Source organism: Scyliorhinus canicula, chromosome 4, assembly GCF_902713615.1.
Source record: "Scyliorhinus canicula chromosome 4, sScyCan1.1, whole genome shotgun sequence".
Lineage (NCBI taxonomy): Eukaryota > Metazoa > Chordata > Chondrichthyes > Carcharhiniformes > Scyliorhinidae > Scyliorhinus > Scyliorhinus canicula.
The window spans coordinates 21,618,611-21,642,406 of NC_052149.1; the positions used below are offsets into that span (position 1 = coordinate 21,618,611).

At 43.7% G+C, this 23,796-nt stretch overlaps 1 protein-coding gene across 4 annotated transcripts in view; it reads left to right on the forward strand.

Annotated features, from left to right (window-relative positions):
• rpap2 (RNA polymerase II associated protein 2) overlaps positions 1-23,796 on the forward strand; it is a 115,136-nt gene that overhangs the window by 67,600 nt on the left and 23,740 nt on the right. The window lies entirely within an intron of this gene.

Below are 23,796 nucleotides of genomic sequence, written 5' to 3' on the forward strand. Positions count from 1 at the left end.
ATTAAGGGGAATTGTTAGGAAAGAGAAACTATTTTTGCTTATCCGAGAATCTCGGACTATAGGTTAAAGCCTAGCCTTTGTAAATAGTTAGAAACACTTCCTATACACGAAGGGTGGTAGAAGTTTGGAAATTTCCTCCACAAATGGCAATTTAATGCAAATCAATTACTAATTTTAAATCTGAGTGATCGATTTTTGTTAGCTAATAGGTATGAAAAAATATAGGGCAAAAGATGTGTGTATGAAGTTAGGTAACAAATCAATCAGGAACAGTCTTGAGGGCCTTCTCCATTGTCTTTGACTCCTTGTCCCTAGATTAGTTAGTTATGCATTTTAAATTCAAATTACAATTTTTATGATCTTCTAGTGAACATAGATAGGCAGCAAATATATTTAACCTAGAGTGGATGATGGGTGCATATTTGGAGTGAAAGAGGATTTGAAAGCTGATGTACAACATGGGTATTAGAAGGACACAAATGTATGGGGAGAATGGTACATTGGTCCCAGCTTGAAGCAGTTTGCTTGTTTTTTAAGAACTATTCAAACTGCTGATACAGTGAAACATAGTGACAATAAATGGAGCTTAAACAGCAATAAAATATTGTTTATCATTTATAGCATTTTTTAAAGTGGGCGCTCTCAGCAGTGAAGATGTGTGTGTGTGTGTGTGTTATCAAACAATAATAGCTCCTATTACAATTTTGTACTGTCATAGCCAGATCTATTATCCACTTATCTGCCTGTTCAGTTTGTTAGTTTCAAGGGTCAGCCTTAATCCAGCTGCTGAGAGAAACTGCATGTGTTTATGTAGCTAAATATTGTTCATTTGATTATTGCGAGAGAAAGTATTAAAACTATAATCAATTTTATGAACATTATCTTGTGCAGTTTGTACAGGTGAGTATTTTTTCACAGGTGAAACTTGATAGAGTTATCATTTACTGCACTTGATTCTCACCTGTCAGTGTACAGTAGTCAGCTCTGAAAATGCATATTTCAAAGTCGCTGCCCACAACAATGTTCATTTGCCATTTATCAACTTTGACATCGGTAGTGAACGAAGAAATTTAGGTCACTTATTTCTTTGTGCTTGACAAACTTACCATAAATATGCAAACTTTATTAATAATTGGTTTTGACTTTTCATTCATTTCTGAGATATATATTTTTTCTGTACTTTTATTTTGGTATTTTCTTCAAAAATGGAACAAATTTAAGAAAAATTCAATTCCAGGCTGCAATGCCACTGTTCACAAAAGGATAAAATTTCAAGTTTACTTGGGCCATTTCTATTTTTAAAATACAGGCAATCGATCTGTATAAAACAATGCCATGCCTCTCGAGGTTTCTATTTGTTTTCCAGTGCCTTCCCATCTTCATCCCGTGGTCCTTTTTTAAGCGGATCAATAAGATTATCGCGGGCTTTCTGTTGGGGGGCACGCCCCCACTGGTGAAGAGGGCTATGCTCGAGCGGAGTCGGGGGGGGATGGAGGGCTGATGCTGCCAAATTTCAGCAATTATTACTAGGCGGCTAATATAGTCATGGTGAAGAGGTGGCTGGTGGGGGGTGAGCCGGCATGGGTGCGCATGGAGGCGGCTTCTTGTAAGGGCAAAAGTTTGGGGGCATTGGTAACGGCGCCCCTGCAGTTCCCGCCGGCGCGGTACTCCACCAGCCCAGTGGTGGTGGTGGCGGCCCTGAGAGTCTGGGGGCATTGGAGGAGACATGTGGGAGCAGAGGGGGCATCGGTGTGGTCCCCAATCTGCGATAACCATCGGTTTGCCCCAGGGAGGATGGACGGGGGGTTCTGAATTTGGCGGAGAGCGATGAGAGGATTGGGGACTTGTTCTTGGAAGGAAGCTTCGCGAGTACGAGGGTGCTGGTGGAGAAGTTTGCATTGGCTGGGGGAAATTAATTCCGATATTTACAGGTAAGGGACTTTCTGCAGAAGCAAGTACCAACCTTCCCACTCCTGCCGCTAAGGGGGATTCAGGATAGGGTGGTCTCTAAAGGATGGATATTAGAGGGGAGCACCTCGGACATATATAAAGAGCTTATGGGTTCGGAGGAGATGCTGACTGAGGAGCTGAAGCAAAAGTGGGAGGAGGAGCTGGAGGGGAGAGATAGAGGAGGGCCTCTGGGCGGATGTGCTGGGTAGGATCAAGGCGACCGCAACATGTGCCAGGCTCAGCCTGATCCAATTTAAGGTTGTTCATCGGGCTCACATGGCAGTGGCAGATTCTTTGGGGTGGAGGATAGGTGTGCGAAGTATGCGGGGGGGGGGACCAGCGAACCATGTCCATATGTTCTGGGCATGTCCAAAACGGAGGGGATTTTGGCAGGGGTATGCTGACGCCATGTCCACAGTATTAAATATGAGGGTGGCAATGAGTCCGGAGGTGGCGATTTTTGGGTATCGCAGGACCCGGGAATCCAGGAGGAGAAAGAGGCGGACGTTCTGGCCTTTGCTTCCCTGGTAGCCCAGAGGCGCATATTGCTGGCACGGAGGGACTCAAAGCCCCTGAAATCGGAGACCTGGCTTTCGGACATGGCAGGCTTCCTCTGCCTGGATAAAATTAAGTTCGTCATGAGAGGGTCTCTGCTGGGGTTCGCCCGGAGGTGGTAACCATTCGTCGACTTCCTCGCAGGGAACTGATCGTCAGCAGAAAGGGCGGGGAGGGGGCTAGGTTAGCATAGGCTAGGGGGGTAAGTAATGGGAGAGGGAGGTGGAATTTGCATTATGTTTATATTTTCCTTGTTATGTATGTTGTTGATTTTGTTGCTGTTAAAATGCCAAAGAAATACCTCAATGAAACGCTTATCAAAAAAAAAATTGCCATGGAAGATAGAGTACATTATTTTATATGTTAATAACCTGGAATAGAAATAGATCTAAGAATACAGGAAGCTGAAGAAGTTCTAAGATTTTACTCTTATTAGATTTGGACTTAAAGCCTGAGTTGACCAATATCTGACTTGAAGAGGTTTTCAATAAAAGAAGGGGGGTTTCCCAGTGGCGTTTTTTGTAGCAAATGTCTCATTGCAGAAATGAACCAAAGATAAAAATACCTATGAAACAGACATAAATCTTGAAAGGTTTCGGCAATTAGGCCATTAAAATCTCAGTTCAATATTTGCGGATGCTCAAGAAAGCAAACAAAGTGTTCGGATGTACGGCTATAGATGGTTTATAGGTCAGTGGTGATACTGAAATTGTATAAGACCCTATTGAGACCACACCTTGAGTATTGTTTAGTTTTTCGTCCTTTACAGAAAATGCATAGAATTACTGTAAGGAGTCCAGAGGACAACTGCATTGCTGTTCTCTGAGCTTAAGAGGTCTCACCCGAGAGGTTGAGTAAGAGGTGACTTGATAGAGATCTTTATGTTTTTTGTGGAATTTGGATCCGGGAAAATTCTTCTGTCAAATGTAATACTATGGGCGCGATCTAACGGCCACACAGCGGCCGAAAATAGCTTGTCGCGTGCAGCGTGGCCGATAGAACCCGCTCCCGGGATCTACCCGGCTCACGAGACGTTGCGATGTAAATCCCGTCCATTGTGGGCAGAATGACGTTTTAGCAAATCTGAATATTAGAGTAAGACAGCTAGTCTCACTTTAATGTGCAGGTACCCAAGGCATTGGGATCTGTCCCCTGCACCTCGGAGATCCTCCTATAGTTGGACTTGGGAGGTGATTGGGGGTCGCGTCGAGACCTTGGAAATTGGGACGCTATTTAAAAATGGCTTTCTGATCTCTCGCTGCACTGAGGAGTTCCGGCGAGCGGACATCCTCAAGAGCACAAAACGGAGCTTTGTGCGGCCTCGGCCGTGCGTTCCCCGCTTAAACAGCAAGTGCTGTTTTATAGCCATTGGTTTTTCTCGGTGCTCGCTATGTGACTTTGTTCCCATTTAGTTGAATCACATCCCAATGACACATTTTAAAAAGTATTACCTGAATGCCTATCGGGACTACTAATTCTTGTATAATGCTGAAAACCTAATGGAAGATTAAGAAAGGCAGGACAGGTGGACATGCTGCTTTCTGATCAAATTATCTCTTGCTGCAGAACTGGAGAGGAAAAAAGCTGAAATCCTGCCACCAAATCATGTACTCACCATGTGAATATGCTATCAGTATTTGAAAATCATGGTTGAAAAATTGCATGATTTCTCATGAGACTCTGCTCATCAGCTCTGCAATAAAATTTAGGAAGTTACCTAATCAGAGGTAACCATGGTTCATAAGCTGCAGTTTTAAAATTACTTTTAATCTTGGCTAGGGTTCTGCAGAAAAATGGATGTGTATTGCACTTTCTTAAGTGTGATTCTTGAGAGCTTCTGTTCTTTAAAATATTAAAGTTTTTGTGAAAGTTAAATTTATATTTTAGAAATTTCTACCTGCTGTGCTTGTCTCATTTTCAATGGATTAATATAACAGTTGTACAAAGCTAAATTAGTATTATTTTCTTTCCAATTTTTTCTTGGTTGCAATTTTTCTGTTGATTAGGGTTTTAAAAGTTAGGGTTTGAAAAGTAAATACTTAAAAAAAACATGCAATGCAACTTAAACCATTAATAGTAGAAATATTGAATCCCTTGCTTTTAAGTTTGTGAATTTTCTTATGTTGACCTTTTTTATATCCCGTAGTTATTAGTGAGTTCTACAATGCTATGTCTACAGATTATTTGCACTTCCTTATCTATGATGATGGTTGGCAGCTGACAGTCAGAAATAAAACATTTATTAATTGGGAAGGCAGAGCCAGCTGCTGAGAAAGTTCCTCATGGTCGGGCTATAATCAGATTTTGTACCTTCGCTTGACCATAATAAATCTAACTTATTTACACATAGTATTATGGAGAATTCATCAGTACAAAGGTTTGAAAAGTTTGGTCTCATGAAGTGTTTGAGGTAAATATATTCCTTTCTTTAAAAAAAACACTTTTGTTTTGATGTAATTACAGCACATGTTCAACATCTTCAAAATTCAACATTTTGTGTTAAATTGTAAACCGAATGATTGAAACTATGTTTATGATACGTAATGGACACTTGAATGTCTAAACGGGCCAGGCACAAATTGCGCTAGTATTGCAAAATTAATTTGTTACTCAAAGGGTTTTGTGGAAACTCATTGCAGAGCACAGAAAGTAAAATCTTCTGTGAACCAATGTGATCAGGTATTTCTTTTTAATTGGGTTGAAGGAATTCCATACTTTATTTTAAGAGTGGCATTCTGGTGTTTGAAACTGGGTGTATCAATAAAGCAAGTAATTCCACTAGGTGTCGATTCCACCATCTTTGGGTAACATGATTTTAAATTAGCTTTTGTTAAAATAATTATACAGAACTATTTATTTGCATTGATCGATAGAAGTCAGTTTCTTAGTAATTTTTTATAAAGCATGTAAGAGCTATTTGTGTCTTTATGCGCAGATTGCTTAATTTTAAGAGCCACTTAGGGCGGCAAGGTGGCGCAGTGGTTAGCCCTGTTGCCTACGGCGCTGAGGAGCCGGGTTCGATCCTGGCCCTGGGTCAGAGTTCAATCTAACTTATTTCAATCTGTGTAGAGTTTGCAAATTCTCCTCGCGTTTGCATGGGTTTTACTCCCACAACCCAAAGGTCATAGAACCCTAGAATTTAAAGTGCAGAAGGAGGCCATTTGGCCCATCGAGTCTGCACTGGCCTCTGGAAAGAGCACCCTACTTACGTCCACGCCTCCACCCTATCCCCGTAACCCCACCTAACCTTTTGGACACTAAGGGGCAACTTGGCATGGCCAATCCACCTAACCTGCACATCTTTGGAATATGGGAGGTACCCAGATGAAACCCACGCAGACATGGGGAGAAAGTGCAAATTCCACACAGTCACCCGAGGATGGAATTAACCCCAGAATCCTGGAGCTTTGAGCCAGCAGTTCTTTTTAAAAAATAAATTTTGAGTACCCAATTATTTTTTCCAATTAAGGGGCAATTTAGCATGGCCAATCCGCCTATCCTGCACATCTTTGGGTTGTGGGGGTGAAACCCACGTGGACACGGGGAGAACATGCAAACTCCACAGGGACAGTGACTCGGGGCCGGGATTCGAACCCAGGTCCTCAGCGCCGTAGGCAGCAACGCTAACAACTGTGCCACCGTGCTGCCCCCAAGGCAGTAGTTCTAACCACTGTGTCACCGTGCCGCTCAGATGTGCCGGTTAGGTGGATTGGCCACACTAAAATTGCCCCTTAATTGGAAAAAAAGCAGATACCCTAGATTGATTAAAAGAATTAAGAGCCACTTTGAAGGCACACAGTTGAGCACAATTAGTAGAAACTCACTATGGTAACTCATTTGGTATGTGTGCATGACAAGTTTTGTGGGCGTAGATACTTTCCAGTGAGAAGTTTTGTAAATTAGCGCAAAAGACTGTAAAACTCAGTTTGCGCAAAAACACAATTTTGGTGTTTTTTTGTTTATTACTGCTTCATGGTGTTATTACATGTGAGATGCTGAAACTACCATTGTTCTGGGTTCCTCGACACTTCAGCATTTTCGATTCGGCGAGGCTATTTCAGTTGGCTAGTTCTACTCTCGCCTACTAAAACCATTCACTATTCCAGGATCATCCCCGGATTTTTTTCCCAACTGCAGACCATCATCTTAAACACTTCTCCCCTGTGCCCTTTGTCATCGGCTGTTTGCCGATTCAAGGATGATGTCTACTCAGGATAATTTCTGCCATGGGTTTCCTGTTATCTTTGGGCACATGTCTCACGAGTTAGTGGGATCCAGAAAACAGGATTTGTTTCCTTTCCTTCTCTGCCCCCACACAGCTGCTTTTGCGATGTGTCCATCCTTCCCACTTAACAACTTAACAGTGTTAAGATGGTATCACTTAAAGCATGATGCAGCTTGATGGACGTTTGTCACAATTTTGAACAGTTGGCAGCAGTCTTCTCCCAGTCATTAATGTCAATGTTTCTGCACTTAAAGGAAAACTTCCGAGTATCGTTAAAGTGTTTTCTCTGTCTTCCCATGAAACATTGGCCATTTGGAAGTTGAGAAACCAGGACATGGTGAGGAGAGATGCCTTTTAACCATCTTGACAGTGTCTAGTCCAGCATAGTTGATATTCTAGGAGTTTTACCTGAATGAGCTACCTTCAAGGTGGTTGCTAACGTTTGTTCAAATGTCCTCCCATTAAATTCAGAAGATGTGGCAGAGGTACATCGGCCATTCTATTACGGGTGGAATTTCTGTAGTGCTGCTATGCATTGCTGTTGGACTCACTGCAATGCAGGAATGTGATGACTTGTGGAGGTATTTGCTGCCAAACGTGTGCTATTGTAGAAGGCTGAGCTTCTGCAGCTGATCGAGTGTTGCATCAATGGGGCTTTTTGAGAGTGGTGGTTGCCAAGGTATGGTAAGCACTGAATGTATCCCAAAGTGTCCCCTTCAACAAGTATGGGACATGGAATATTTAGCTGACCAGATGTGAGTTTTGTTTTGGCAACATTCAAGAACAGGCCAAGGTTTTTATTTCCAGAATTGAAGAGATCGAAGGTAATTTGCAAATCTGGTACTATATCACACTGTAGTCATCCACAAACTAGATAATGTTCGTCTGATGGTCAGAATAGCACAGGGCTAAATCGCTGGCTTTGAAAGCAGGCCAGCAGCACGGTTTGATTCCCGTAACAGCCTCCCCGAACAGGCGCCGGAATGTGGCGACTAGGGGCTTTTCACAGTAACTTCATTGAAGCCTACCCGTGACAATAAGCTATTTTCATTTCATAATTTTGGCACAGAGGTGACCCCTGCAGCCTCACTTCTAACAGGAAGTGTGTTACAACAGGAGGGGGATTAAATTAAACAACTCTAATTTATCATCTCATTACCTATCTGTAAGCAGAAAGGTGTTTTTGATTTTTGATTTCCCTATTTTATACGTGGTGGCCTGTTTTCCCCACTCTTTGGAATGATCCAATCCTTTGTTAATGACCCTGTAACAAATTTGAAATAAGGGAAAATGAAGAGGATTGGTTTATTTAACACACAAAATGCAGGAGGGAGGTTTGCACTCGCACGGTAAAAGAGGGATCTTGGAAAGAAAGGGATACAGGGCAAGAGAAATTTTGATTTTATACAACATTGACGCACCTTAGTAAAATACCGAAAATAACAATTATATTAACAATCATATACATTCGCCCCATCCCCATGAACAACCCAGCATTTTAACAACAACGCAAATTAACACACTATAAAGTTACAGAATAAACACTACAATAATGCACCCCCCCCCCCCCCCCCCCCCCCCAAATAAAAATCAGAGTTATGGGTTCATGCGAGAGTCCAGAATAAAAATCCCTCGGGTAGCAGGCTGAAACTGTTGCTGGGTGATCTGTCTTTCCAAAAGCAAAGACTTCCACAATGGGAGAAGGCACACACGCATCAATTGTTCTTCTAGGCACTGATGCAGGAGTTCTAGTGTTTCCAGTCGTTCAGTGTAAATGAGCACAGTAAAAAGTCTTACAACACCAGGTTAAAGTCCAACAGGTTTGTTTCGAATCACTAGCTCTCAGAGCACAGCTCCTTCCTCAGGTGAATCGGAGCAGTGCTCTGAAAGTTAGTGATTCGAAACAAACCTGTTGGACTTTAACCTGGTGTTGTAAGACTTCTTACTGTGCTCACCCCAGTCCAATGCCGGCATCTCCACACAGTGTAGATGAGGGCCAGGCAATTTACCTGGACAGAGCTTTCTGCTGCTACCTGTTTGATGGTAAATTGGTAGACTGCCTGATTTCTTTCTACCCGGCAATCTTGCAGGTTCAAACAGCTTGGGGCAGCACGGTAGCATTGTGGATAGCACAATTGCTTCACAGCTCCAGGGTCCCAGGTTCAATTCCGGCTTGGGTCTGTGCGGAGTCTGCACATCCTCCCAGTGTGTGCGTGGGTTTCCTCCGGGTGCTCCGGTTTCCTCCCACAGTCCAAAGATGTGCAGGTTAGGTGGATTGGCCATGATAAATTGCCCTTAGTGTCTAAAATTGTCCTTAGTGTTGGGTGGGGTTACTGGGTTATGGGGATAGGGTGGAGATATTGACCTTGGGTAGGGTGCTCTTTCCAAGAGCCGGTGCAGACTCGATGGGCCGAATGGCCTCCTTCTGCACTGTAAATTCTATGACCTACATCCCACCACTTCTCCTGGGTTTTGGACAAATTATGGATTTTTCAGGATCTGGAATCTTGAGATGTTTAATATAGGAGTCAGGCCTGTTTTGTCCTTGCAGACAGAGTCTCTGTAGTCAGAGCGCTGCCCTAGAAATGTAAAGGGTGTCCGTGCATTTCTTTCAGTGACTTTCTGCAGTCACCTGGGGCATTTGCACCTCTTTAAATGTAACAAGATCCCTGCTGGCTTCTAATGGTTTGAAATTCCTCTGGTATGAGCCATGGCTGGTTCAGGCATGTCGGCTTTTGTCCATTTTAAACATTAATTGATAATTTTATAAAGTAACCAGGTTGACGTAGATATATATTTTTTCCTTTCTATCTTCTGGATGGGACAAGTGCAAGGAGCTAATGCTTCTTTGTCACCGAGATTGAGAAAATCAAACAGCTGCTTTTGCCATGTGTCCATCCTTCCACTAACCCACCTGGCCAAACCTGCTTTAACACACCTCCTTGCTCTCGCTGTGAACTCATCGTTCTCTGGTTTCGCTCCTATCTCTCCTCCTGCCCTCTGAGCTAATCCTGTCTGTGAAGCACACCTCTTATTCCTTCGATCCTGTTTCCACTAAACTGTTGACCATCCTACTTCACTCCCTTGCCCATATGTTAGCTTGTGTTGTAAATGGTTCTCTGTTCAGGCATTGTCTCCTCTCCTTTAAATCTATTGTCATCATCCCACTTCTCAAAACAGTGTTTGACTCCTCTTTTCTTGCAAACTACAGATTGCACCACAGTTGTTAAATTATCACACAGTTTATCCTCATCCAGCATGGATGAGCAGACATTTTCTCCAAAAGAATTGTGAACACTGAAGCCATTATTTTAGTCCCTGCTCCAAACACTGTTCCCTAGCTACCAATTGCACCTCAGTGCGCAGTTTTAGTGATATGAGATGAAAATTGACAGTTGTGGTGGTAGGTGGAATATGGGGATCTGAAACTGGGCTGCAGTTCGCTCAGAGCAAGAAAATTGTTCACGTGAAAATTGTGGCGCAGTGGTTACCACTGGGACTGCGGAGCTGAGGACCCGAGTTTGAATCCCAGCCCTGGGTCACTGTCCATGTGGAGTTTGCACGTTCTCCCCATATCTGCATGGGTTTCACCCCCACAACTCAAAAGATATGCAGGTTAGGTGGATTGGCCACGCTAAATTGCCACTTAATTGGGGAAAAAAATAATTGGGCACTCTAAATTTAAAAATAAGAATGTTGTTCACCCTTGGGTTCAGCCCAAATCAGCAAGTAGGGAGTCAAGTAAACTTAAATATTTGTAATTATATCAGTTGATTAGGGCACTTTACCATTTTAATTTCAAACTGGAGAAAGCTGTCATCCATGTCTGACAGCTCAACGGCCATGATGCTGGTGATGGTGACAAAGAGGTAACGGTAGCTGTTAGTAGCATACGTATGGAAGCTGATGCCATTTTTAATAAATCAGTGCTATGATGAGGAGGTGCAAGGGGGAAATTTGGAGACAGTTCGGAGGAAAAGTTTGGGGTGGGGATGCTGACTGGTTTGACCAACTTATTTTTTCAAAGTAACCTCTCTTTTTTAAAATTTAGAGTACCCAATTCATTTTGTCCAATTGAGGGGCGGTTTGGCGTGTTCAATTCACCTACCTTGCATATCTTTGTGTATTGGGGGCGAAACCCATGCAAACACGGGGAGAATGTGCAAACTCCACACGGACAGTGACCCAGAGCCGGGATCAAACCTGGGACCTTGGCGCCGAGACACTGCAGTGCTATCTCTGAAGGTTGCCATCAAGTGGATAGAGCCGTAAAGAAGGCCTATAGTGTGAGCGTTTATTAACCGGAGGCTTGAGTTTAAGAGCCGTGGGGTTATGCTGCAACTGTACAGGATCCTGGTGCGACCACATTTGGAGTATTGTGTGCAATTCTGGTCACCTCATTATAGGAAGGACGTGGAAGCATTGGAAAGGGTGCAGAGGAGATTTACCAGGATGCTGCCTGGATTGGAGGGTAGGTCTTATGAGGAAAGGTTGAGGGAGCTAGGGCTTTTCTCATTGGAGCGAAGGAGGATGAGAGGCGACTTAATAGAGGTTTATAACATGATGAAGGGGATAGATAGAGTGGATGTTCAGAGACTATTTCTGTAGTAATCCACGGGAGGCAGGAGTTCTGTCACCACACCAATATTTATTTACAATAACGATATTACAGGAGCAGCTACAAACAGTGCTGCTAGCAGTCCAGTCAACTTAAGACTGGCTCACAAAGCCTACACAGGTGATTATATGGGCCCCCTTAATGAGCTATCATTGAGGGAGCTCATACTCCAATTGGCCAACCAATAAAGCCAATTGGAGTTCATTACAATTTCCTTGGGTGGATGTAGCTGTTTCAAGGGGCATAACTATAAGGTTCGGGGTGGGAGATATAGGAGGGATGTCCGTTGTAGGTTCTTTACTCAGAGCGTGGTTAGAGTGTGGAATGGACTGCCTGCTGTGATAGTGGAGTCAGACACTTTAGGAACTTTCAAGCGGTTATTGGATAGGCACATGGAGCACACCAGAATGACAGGGAGTGGGATAGCTTGATCTTTGTTTCGGACAAAGCTCGGCACAACATCGAGTGCCGAAGGGCCTGTTCTGTGCTGTACTGTTCTATGTTCTATGTAACCAGCAACCTCTCTTTAGAGCTCGAGTTCACTTAACTTCTGGCATTGAATGTAGTATATCAAAGTTATATTTTTTATTAATTCTAATAGTCAGATTTTTGTTTAAATGCTCTGAATAGCTTTCTTTTAAGTAATAAAACCAAATATTGAAAGGTAACCTGTAATAAGTACTCGGCCAAAAAAATATTTTTCTTTTTTAGAAATTTAAACAAGTTCTCTTATTGTATTTAGACACGTGTACCATGACAGGCAGCGTTTACTGCCACTCTAGCTTTTGATGGAGTAGTTTTGCATTGTACTTTTGCAGTACAGCATAATCACACTTGGGAACTTGCACTTAAGATGAATGTTTTTGAACCACCAGTAGTGGGAGTAATTGTCCAATTGACACTGAGGTTCAACTCCTCTTGGAAAACACACTTGTTCAGAATGTAAATCTCAAATCCAATTCACTGTTAATCAAAGTGTACTTGAATCATTATTGAAATATTGAATATTTGGTGTCCGAGTTAAAATTTATATTTTGATAAAATGTACATTTTGGATTAGCTTTTTTTAACATAGTAGTTGTGCAGTAAACACACTGTGATACACCATCACCATTATTAAAACAAATGTAGTTTAGCACGTTCTGGAAAGAGATTGAGAGAGGGCTCAACAGGAAGGATGTTTCCTTGGCTGTGGGAGTTCTGGAACCCCCAGAAGTCTCAGAATAAGAGGCAGGCGTTTAGGACTGAGATGAAGAGGAGTTTCTTAACTCAGAGTGGTGAATCTTTTGGAGTGCTCTACCCAGAGGGTTGTGGAGGCTCAGTCATTGAGTGGAACGCTTTACTAGTGGAGGTGGTAGAGGCGGGCACAATAGCATCATTTAAGATGCATCTGGACAGGTATATGAACGGGCGGGAACAGAGGGAAGTAGACCTTGGAAAATAGGAGACAGGTTTAGATAAAGGATCTGGATTGGCGCAGGCTGGGAGGGCCGAAGGGCCTGTTCCTGTGATGTAATTTTCTTTGTTCTTTGATAGATTTTTAAGTAGGAAAAACGTAAAGCAATTCGGGGATAGTGCAGGAAAATTGTGTTGAAGTAGAAGATCAACAATGATCTCATTGAATGACGGAGGGAGCTCAAAGAACTGATTGGCCAGTTTCCAGTCACCAAGCCTGAAGGCCAAGTTTACAGCATACACATTTCTAAGTCTTAGAGCCAAGCCATTTCCAAGTCTTCGACCCAAGCCAGGGCAGAAAACCTTCATGACAGCAGTTTTAAATTATCTTTGCTGCACCTGGAAAAAACGGTTCCCAGATTTGAGTATCATCCCTGTATTGTGTGGTAACTATAGCTGGTTATTCAGTTGGATGTTGTTTGGGGAACAAGAGCAGTCTTGCAGAGTTCCGGTATCATAGATACATTTCGTAACAAGGGGCACTTTCTATATAAACGGTGTGTTTAGTATTTCATGCAACTTAATTACGTGAGAGTATAGTCTTGTTTGTGTGTATTTATCTTTACTTTAATAAATAGTCTTCAACAATAATTGTTGCAGTTGGGCTGCTTATTCTCACTGGGGTTTCACAGAAAAGCAAAATAAAGCTATACACCCCTACAATCCAGTGTTCCGAGTTGGGATACTATTGCAAATAACATCAGCGTGCTTTATGACAATATGACCAGCGCCCCTGCAATTCCCATTCTCACTTCCTTCAATATCCTTGGATGCATCTCATCCGGTCCCTGTGCTTTGTCAAATTTCAGTACTTACAGTCTATTCAACACTTCTTTCTTATCAATCTTGAACCCTTCTAGGGACAACATTTCCTTGTCTGTCACCATGTCTTTGAGTAGCATCTTTCTCCTTGGTAAAGACGGATGCATAGAATTAATTTAATACCTCAGCCATACCCCTAGCCTCCATGTGTAAATTACACTTTAGATTCCCTATTCGGTCCTATTTCTATTACCATCCTTTTATTAATTATATGCCTGTAGAAGATTTATGTTGGCTTCCAGTCTTATAATCCCTCTTCACTTCTCTAATGTGCATTTTCACCTCTCCTCTGAACTTTCTGTATTGCTCATGATTCTCAACTGTATTTTCTCCCCGACACCTGTCATAAGCACACTTTTCCTTCCTCCGTGATTCATGAACTAGGACACCCAGGTCCCTTTGAAGTTCAATCACCTTCCATGATGTGCAGAATATTGCAGTGGCACCTAACTTCAGGAGACCAAAGCTAAGTATAATGGCAAGTATGTATAATGTAGAACATTAAGCAAACACAGTTGTAATGAGAGTAGTTTAATATTTTCCTGTAACCACAAACGGTGCACTCTACAGCACGGGTTCAATTTCCTCACTGGCTGAGGTTACCATAAAGGCCCTGAGTTCTCAACTTTGTCCCTCGCCTGAGGTGTGGTGACCCTCAGGTTAAATCACCGCCAGTCAACTCTCTCTCAAAAGGGAGAGCAGCCTATGGTCCTCTGGGACTATGGTAACTTTTGTTTTGCTCTACATAGTATTTTACTATAGATCTCCTGTATTGCCAATAGGAAGTTGAAGGAAATATTATTTTATAAGGAAGTGGGCATGCTGTGGTAGTTGTGACAGTAAGTATGAGGATATAATATTTCAGAAGAGTTGGTTTGTGACAATTTGGGAATGGTGTAAGAGAAGGTTGTAGGATTGAGGAAGTGAAATGTATGATGTGTGTGAACAGTTTGGGAATAGTAAGTATAGTATAGAATTGAGGATTTGGGGTTTGAATGATAATTGAAGTAAGTTCACTGCATAGTGAAAGGAATTTGATAGGGTAATGAGTAAGTATTATAGACGGTATATCAGGCAGAGTAAGAATTCATTGTGGAAGTGCACATTTGCAGTGGGAGTAGTCAGTGTGTAGAGAAGGTTAGTGAGTATGGGCATGATGAACAGTTGAGATAGGGCAACGTGGTGGTAGAGTGGTTAGCACTGCTGCCTCATGGCGCCGAGGACCCAGATTTGATCCCGGCCCTGGGTCACTGTCCATGTGGAGTTTGCACATTCTCCCCGTGTCTGTGTGGGCCTCACCCCCACAACCCAAAGATGGGCAAAGTAGGTAGATTGGCCACTCTAAATTGCCCCTGAATTGGAAATTGTTTTAAAAATGAGAAGTTGAAGGGATAATGTCAGGTGGCACTGAACATTATTGTAGAGCCGAGGAGGTTAGAGGCGGTGCTTCAGGTTTGTGGTGGCTGGTGGGGTGGCAGAGGGTAGGAGTTGCAATCTGAAATCAATATAGATGAGAAGTTAAGTTGGAAAAACAGATAGATTGCACTTTATGGAGGATAGATAATGACAAGCCAGCAGGAGAGCATTAAATACAGATGTTATCAACAGAATCTGCTGTGCTACGATGAATACGGGTGATTTGTAGAGGTGGAAATAAGCAGACATGGTGATGGGAAAGATTGTCAGGGTTGCATTTTGTAGTTTCTAGTTGAGTTTAAGAAAGTAACAATGAGAGTGGTAGAAGTTGCATGGGGCTGTAGTAAGCCAGGCACTGGAAACTCTGGCTTAAGTCTTACTGTTGTACATGTGAATTGTGATTTGTGTCATCCAAAGCTTGTTTGGAGAGGCAACGTAGCAGCACTGTTGTGGTCGTGAAGTTAAGATGTGATGGAAAGATAAAGATCGCTGTCATCAGTTTACATATGGAAGCTGCAAACTATGTCACCAAGGCATTGCATGTGACGTAAGAGCAGGGTCCAACTGAGAGATCCTTGATGGACTCTGAAAATGAAAGTTATGGGGAGGGAAGAAAAGCCACCCCTGAACATGCATGGATTCTTGCTGCCAGGTAGAAATGCTGCTGTGTAATGGAGGAGAACCCGTAGAGGAAGATGGCATTATCAACAGGCAAATGCCATAGAGAGGATGATTTTGATTAATTCAACCACAGCTCAAGATGTTTAGGTGCTGTGAGATGAGTGGAAACCAGGCCGAAGAATTTGAGCAGGAGGTTGCAGCAGATATGGACACTGTGGAATTCAGCCATATGTCAAGGAAGTTATGGGGAAAGAGATTTTTAAAATCTAGGATGATAATGTTGATTTTTAAGCGAAGAACAAAATTGCCAGAGGAAAATGAATTGTCAACAGTGTTGCTCTGGAGGCAGGATGGTTGGTTGAGTAATTGGAATGGGCATAGGCTCTAGGGAGTAAACAGGCGACTGGTCTGTTTAAAGATATGATGATAGAAAGAGTTAGGAAACTGACAGGAGAGAAACTGCAAAATGATTTCAATTTAGGACTGAGGTGGTTGGAAGAAGGTGGAGGGGAAGCGGAGAAAGCAGAGGTAACTGTATGGTAACCTGGTTGTAGCAATGAAGGAATCTAGCAGTTTGAGATTATAGCTGGTGTGGATAAGAGAAGCTTATGATCTTGGAATAATATGCAGTTTTGTCTGAGGAAAATGAAGCACAATAGAGTTTGATATGCTCCAGATCTGATGATTGATTGATATCCCAGCTTGTTGTGTGAGCCACTTGCATCGTGACCACTGATTTGAGGATATGAGGATAAATGTTATACTGGGAGAGCAGGGAAGGAAGACTGTAATCGATCTGTTCGCATCAAGACGTCAAAGTTTGGGAAATTAGCTTTTGTAAATGAGACCAGGGTCGGATCAATGCTTGATACAAATAGCCTATCAGTGGTAACCTCTCACATAGTGGATGTCTATTTGGGTGAATTGTACAATAACCTCAACATCTGCAAGGAGTATCCACCTTGGGAAGGAAGCGACAAATGAGAAACACCCTCCAGAAACGTTTCGGCTTCTGAAAAAGCAAGTTCCCTGATAGCATAGTCAGTAATTGAAATATCTAGTGCGGTTTTGAGCCGAACATAGGTTTTAGAACCACCCACCAAATTTATGTTTGTTTCATCTTGGGCAACAATCACAAGCTTCTCTAGACCTTGGAATCCCTGAATTTGGGAGGAATGAAGTTGACCTTTCCAATCGTGATGTTGTCAGATTGAAGTGTAGTAAATTTGAATCCTGGGTGCTCAAGCACAATATGTTGCAGTGTACAAATTGGCTGGATTCTCCATTCCTGAGACTAAGTGTTGATGCCAGGGCAGGATTCATGGACTTCCACAACAGCAAAACTGGTGCCGCTCCTGGACCGATTCAGCGACTGTTAAGGGGCTAGCACCAGCGCCACGTAAAATACAATCGATTCCACTGAGAAATGATGCCGGATTCGCGATTGACACTCAAGAGGCTGACAAGCTGCAGCCGCATATACACACTTCACTCCCCACACACCATCCCAGCCAACAAGATGATAGGAAGACGCGCGGCACCAAGGTTCACGGACACCGTGCTGGAGACCCTCCTGGACAAGGTGGAGGAGAGGCAGGCCATCCTGTCCCCAGCCCGGGAAGGAGGCTGCCAGCCGCTGCCATTCGCCCTGCCTGGGCTCAGATGGCAGAGGCCGTCCGGGCCACGAGCAACACTTTCCCAACCGGCATGCAGTGCTGTACAAAACGGCACAACCTCCTCGGGACAGCCAGGGTAAGTAGGCAGCACTGTGCGCCTGGCACTAAACCCCATCCCACATACCCTAGACCACTCCCCCACCAGGAGAGCAGCAGAACCCCGACCCTGCACCACATGCCGGCACCCATTCCAGTCGGCATGGTGGGGTACCTTGGCCACTGAGGCCACCAGCTACTACCCACCCCCTGGGCTGCATGCATAGACTGTTTAATATTGTCATTGTCAGCCACCCCCCCCCCCCCCCCAAAAAAAACACACACAGACACACACACAATGCCACCCCTAACCGCCAGGAGTGGATGGAAACTGGGGGTGGGGGGGCCGGCCTGCCGGACCTGCAGCACCTCACCGTGGCTGAGCAGAGGGCCTTGGACGTGGTTGGCGGGCCAGAAGAAAGGGAGGTCGCCAGAGTGGAGGTCGGCCACGGGCGAGGAAGTGAGACCCGTAACACGTCTTTGCCACGCCTTCCCCCCCCCCCCCCCCCCCCCCCCCCCCCCCCCGGCCCACCTTCTAATCATGCATCTTGTTTTGTTTTGTGTCTTGCAAGACCTGCTAGTGATGGGGCAGGTCCTTCTGGTGTCACTGCCCCCAAGTCAGTGCCACAACCTGAAGACCCACTATCTGCCTATCAGCACGGGTGGAAGCCCTCGACCCGAAACCCAGGACACCTGGAGCTCGAATCTGGGGATGACACAGACTTTCTGTCACAGCTGTCTCCAACACTCTCCACCCGAGATGCTCACCTCAGTGAGCATCCAGCACCTGCGGGTGCAGTTGGAGGTGTCCAACCGAGTGCAGGAGCAGGAGGTGATACCGACCATACTTGCAACCCAGGCCAAACTCGCACAGGTAGCGCCCGCGGTGGAGGCATTGGGGCGAGAGCTTTGGCTATGGAGCAGCATGTGCAAGGACTGGGGCATTCTGTGCAGGTTCTGGCTGAGGCCCAGGTAAGGACTGCCCTCTCACAGGCAGCCATGTGCCAGAGCCACCTAGGCGTTGCAGCGGCACTTCTGAGCGTGGCTCATTCGCAGCGGGCCATGACTGAGAACGTCGGCAGCATTGCTCAGGTGCTATCCGAATAGACACAGACACCGAGGTGGCACAATTTCAGAGGGAGATGGCACAGTCACGGGCTGATGTGTCACAGATCCAGAAGTTGGTGGTACAGTCGCAGCATGATGTGGCACAGTCCCAGATGGAGATGGCCCACTCCCTGTGCCATGGGGCCATCGGGCACCCTGAAAGAGGGGGATGCACTTGATACTCCCCCCCCCCCCCCCCCCCCCCCCCCCCCCCGGTCCCTGGCGCATCTGGTGGGCAGCGAGCAGAACAGGGCGGCATCAGCTGCCGACGGGGACCCAGGTCGCAGGGCGGGAATCGCAGCAGGCCACCTCCACTCCTGATGTACCACCTGGGGACCCACCTAGACATAGGGTTGGGGTCCATAAGGCCAGAACGTTAGACACCAGTTTAGTTTAGTTATTGGGGCTAGGGCATATATTTGTTAACGCTGTTACAACCTGCCTCGGTACTCTGTCAGGTGGGGGGGTGGGGGGGGGGGGGGGGTGGCGAAGTCCATGTAACTCGTCAGTGGAAAATTGTGAAAATGTTTTGAGTGCGTGGCAAGTCTTCAATCAAGATTATTGTTTCGGTCCAGGAAGTAACAAATTCAGTGAAATATCGTGAGATACTTTCTGGGTCAGATTTTAATATTTAGATTCAAAGTTTAAAGATACATTCTGATATGTAACCAGTATTTGAATAAATGAGATCGCACCAAGATTTCTTGGTGCTGCCTTAAAGAACTTATGCTTATAGCCCTTCTGAGTGTTTTTGAACTGATGACGCATCTGATTCTATAAAGGATGCCTGATTTGTACTTCAGATTTGCCTTACAGCATTGTATACTTGAACTTGTCCTGTTTCACTGTGGTAAGTGTATCACATGCAGTTACAACTCAGTGAATTGATTTCCACATGTGTCATCTGTATTTTACCTGAAGGATACAAACCAACTGAGGCTTGCTTTCATTTTTGAATTGCTGCCTAGATTTGTGATATTGTGACATGCAAACTACAAAGCATCCTTATTTTAAACAATATTTATTTTCTCCAATCAATCTACTGTTGTAATTTTATTATATAAAACACATACAATATTTAAAGAATAGATTGGATGTGGAACTTCATTTTATGCCGTGTTTTTGCACAAAGCCAATATACTTATGAAATATAATTTTATTTGTTCGTCTAGCAGAGTGTATGTATCAGCTTGCAATTATAATAAGAAAATTAGCATGGATTTGTAAAAGGTAGATCATGTCTGATTAATCTGGGTAAATATTTTGAGAGATCTTTCTGTCCACCATCTGCTGCAGTGTTCCAGTGAAGTTCAATGCAAGATCGAGAAACAGCACCATGTCTTTCAACTCAACACTCTACAGCTTACTGTAAACAAATATATACTGTTTAGGGCCTGTTTAGCACAGGGCTAAATCGCTGGCTTTTAAAGCAGACCAAGGCAGGCCAGCAGCACGGTTCAATTCCCATACCAGCCTCCCCGAACAGGCGCCGGAATGTGGCGACTAGGGGCTTTTCACAGTAACTTCATTTGAAGCCTACTTGTGACAAGCGATTTTCATTTCATTTCATATACATGTATGTGCCCTAGCCCCTATAACTAAACTTAACTGGTGTCTAACGTTCTGGCCTTACGGGCCTTAACCCTCTACAGCACTCGACAGCTTCCTGGACTCAGCAACTTTAGATCATAATCTGTGTTTTAATTTTGTTCAATGTTTTCTTTTCCTTTTTTTGTTTTGCTGAGTCTTTACTTGTTTCTTTATCCCTTCCTGCTGCATTTAAATGATTTTTAAGTAGCTATTCACACTTCATTTGGACACTTCTTGTGTGTTTGCTATACCAATTACCACTCTCTTTGACTGTTGCATTGTAAAATATTTTGTTATTTAATCTCCGCTGCCCTCCACCCAATTACAGAGCTTCCCTTTTGTTCTTCTGCCTCTCCCTCCTTCCACTGGTTTATAAGCCACGCATTTCTATCTATCTTCAGTTCCAATGAAGTCATAGGATCATGGTCATAAGCATAGAAGGAGGCCCATCGGACAATCGTGTCTGCACCAACCATCAAGCATATATTCTATTCCCATTTTCCAACACTTGGTCCATAGCCTTGTATGCTATGGCGTTGCAAGTGCTCGTCTAAAAGGTCACTCAACCTGAAAACTCTACCCTTTTCTGTTTCTCCACACAGAATGCTGCCTGACCTGCTGGGTTTTTCCAGCAATTTTTGTTATTTCAAATTTCCAGCATTTGCAATATTTTGCTTTTGGGTAAAGGGAGTGTACTCTGGTGGGATGTGATGAGTGTTCCCTGGAGATCTATATTAGGGTCTCCGTTTTCCACCATTCTATTAATTACCTGGATAATGAAACAGTTGTGTCCAAGTTTCCAAATGACACTAAATTAGGAGGCAAAGTAAATTGTGCAGATGGAAGCTGAAAGTTACAATGCAGATTATGAGTGGGAAACTGGCAGATGGAGTCAATGTAGGGTGTATGATGTCATCTCATTGGGATACCCAAGAAAGCCCAATCAAAATATTAATAGTGACAAATTAGGAACTTTAAAGGAACAAAACAATTTGATAGTCCTGTGCATAAATTACTAAAAGCGAAAGCATTGACACAAAACGTAATCAGAAATAGTTAAAAGAGGTGGCATGTGGCGTAGTTAGCACTGGGACTGCAGTGCTGAGGACCCGGGTTCGAATCCTGGCCCTGGATCACTGTCCGTGTAGAGTTTGCACATTGTCCCCATGTCTGCATGGGTTTCACCCCCACAACCCAAAGATGTGCCAGTAAGGTGGATTGGCCACGCTAAATTAATAATAATAATAGCAATAATAACCTTTTTATTGTCACAAGTATGAAGTTACTGTGAAAAGCCCCTAGTCGCCACATTCCGGCGCCTGTTCGGGTAAGCTGGTACGGGAATTGAACCCACGCTGCTGACCTTGTTCTGCATCACAAACCAGCTGTCTAGCCCACTGAGCTAAACCAGCCCTGTAATTGGAAAAAATAAACAAATAATTGGGTATTATAAATTTATATTTTTTTAAAAATAGTAATAATATTTAATAATAGTTAAAAGAATGTTAGCCTTTATTGCAGAGGGAGCTAAAGTAGAAGGAGGAGGAAGGTATACCTAACCTGATGGAGCCTTGATCAGCCCTCATCTGGAGTGCTTTCTTCAAACTTGGGTACTGCACCTCAGGAAATCTATATTCGTCTTTGATGGAATCCGCACAGGTTTGCCAGAATGATAAACGGTTAAGTCGTGTAAACATTTTTTTGTTCCTTAAGTTTCAAAAGTTGAATCAAGATTTTTTTAAATTAAGAAATTTCACAGGTTGATTGAAGAGAAACTTCTCTGGTGGGAGAATCTTGAATGAGGTGGGATAAGCAAATTAGAGAGAAACCTTTCAGGAGTGAAATTAAGAAAGACATTACACATTCTTCCTGCCCCCCCTTCAAAGAAATGTAGGTGATTTGTCGATTGAGACTATGTTTGATAGTTTTGTTTGGAAAATATATCCGGTGAATAAGCCAAGGAATATGAGATAAAGGCAGTTAAATGGAGTTGAGGCACAAATCAGCCATAATCTCATAAAATGGCTGGCCAGGCTTGAGGGGCTGAATGGCTTACTGCTTCCTGTTCCTACTTTGCTCCTTACTTCACAAGAACTGAGATGATATAATTGAGCAACAAATACATTGTGTTTTTTGTAAATTATTCATGTTTATTTGGGGTAATAGGATCGAACAAGTCTTTTATAGTATTGCCATGTCAGATTTACTACGAATCAAAAATTGGTGCTGTTTGCTATATAAAATTGAGATTTTTATTTGTAAACATGAGTGTTTTTTTGAACTTCAAAAGTGTTTAAATTGGTCACCAGATAGGCATTAGCTTTTCGGGAGCTTCCATCAAATATTAATCACTTCTAATGGAAACTCTACCCTGGAGGCTGCATTCAGCAAAGCCTCTTTGCTAGATTCTATCTTCACTTTATTTTGGATACAGCAGGGGACTGAGCATGTGATGATTTGAATGATGAAAGATCTTTGACACCAGGCTGCTCTATAATAGAAGGAATTGGTTTGAATTATTTGTGGCTAATTTTTATTTCCAGTATAATACCTGTTTTATCGGCATAGGATTTTCTGCCAGTTGTTCTTTCCTTTACAGGATATATAATCCAAACGTCTGAAAATGATGGGCAAGGAAATATCAACAAGTCCACCCAACCTGCCCCGCACATGATGCCTGGATGCTTCTTATCACTAATGCTATTTACACTCTTCAGAGTAAATGGGCCCAGCTCTAAGCATCTCTAAGTGACTGCGATTCTCCTTTAAAGAAAGGAAAGACTTGCACTTGTAGTCCCAGATGATCATAGGTTGCTTTCCCCTTTGAGGGGAGAGCTGACGTGGTGATTTAACCTAAGGCGAGAGCAATGTTGAGAAGACGGGGCCTTTGATGAATAACCTCAGCCGGTACGGGAATTGAACCCATGTGCTGTTGGCCTCCCTCTGCATCACAAACCAGCCATCCAGCCAGCTGAACTAAACTGGCCCCATCTTACACTTGCACTCATATAGTGCCTTTTGTAAGCAATGCATGTATGTCCCAGAGCACATTCCAGCCAATTAAGTACTTTTGAGGTGCAGTTACTGTTGTAATGTCAGAAACATGGCAGATAATTTGTGCACCACAAACTGCTGTAAACAGTAATGTGAAAATGACCAGATAATTTGTTATTGCGATGTTGCTGGAGGCCTAAATATTGACCAGTGCACTAGGGAGAACCTCCCTACTCCTTCAAAATAATGCCATGGTGTCTTTTACGCCTCACTTTTAGAATCTCATCCAAAAGGCAGCACCTCTGACAGCGCAGCACTCCCTCAGTACTGACCCACTGACAGTGCAGCACTCCCTCAGTACTGACCCACTGACAGTGCAGCACTCCCTCAGTACTGACCCCCTGACAGTGCAGCACTCCCTCAGTACTGACCCCCTGACAGTGCAGCACTCCCTCAGTACTGACCCCCTGATTGTGCAGCACTCCCTCAGTACTGACCCTCTGACAGTGCAGCACTCCCTCAGTACTGACCCTCTGACAGCGCAGCACTCCCTCAGTACTGACCCCCTGACAGTGCAGCACTTCCTCAGTATTTCACTTGAACCCACAATCTCCTCTACCACCAACTGAGCCATTGCTGGCACAACTTTAAACTAAGGATCATTCTTGAACATTGCCCCTGAACATTCCAAAGCTCATTTAGAATTTGTTTTATGGAGTTCACTATTATCA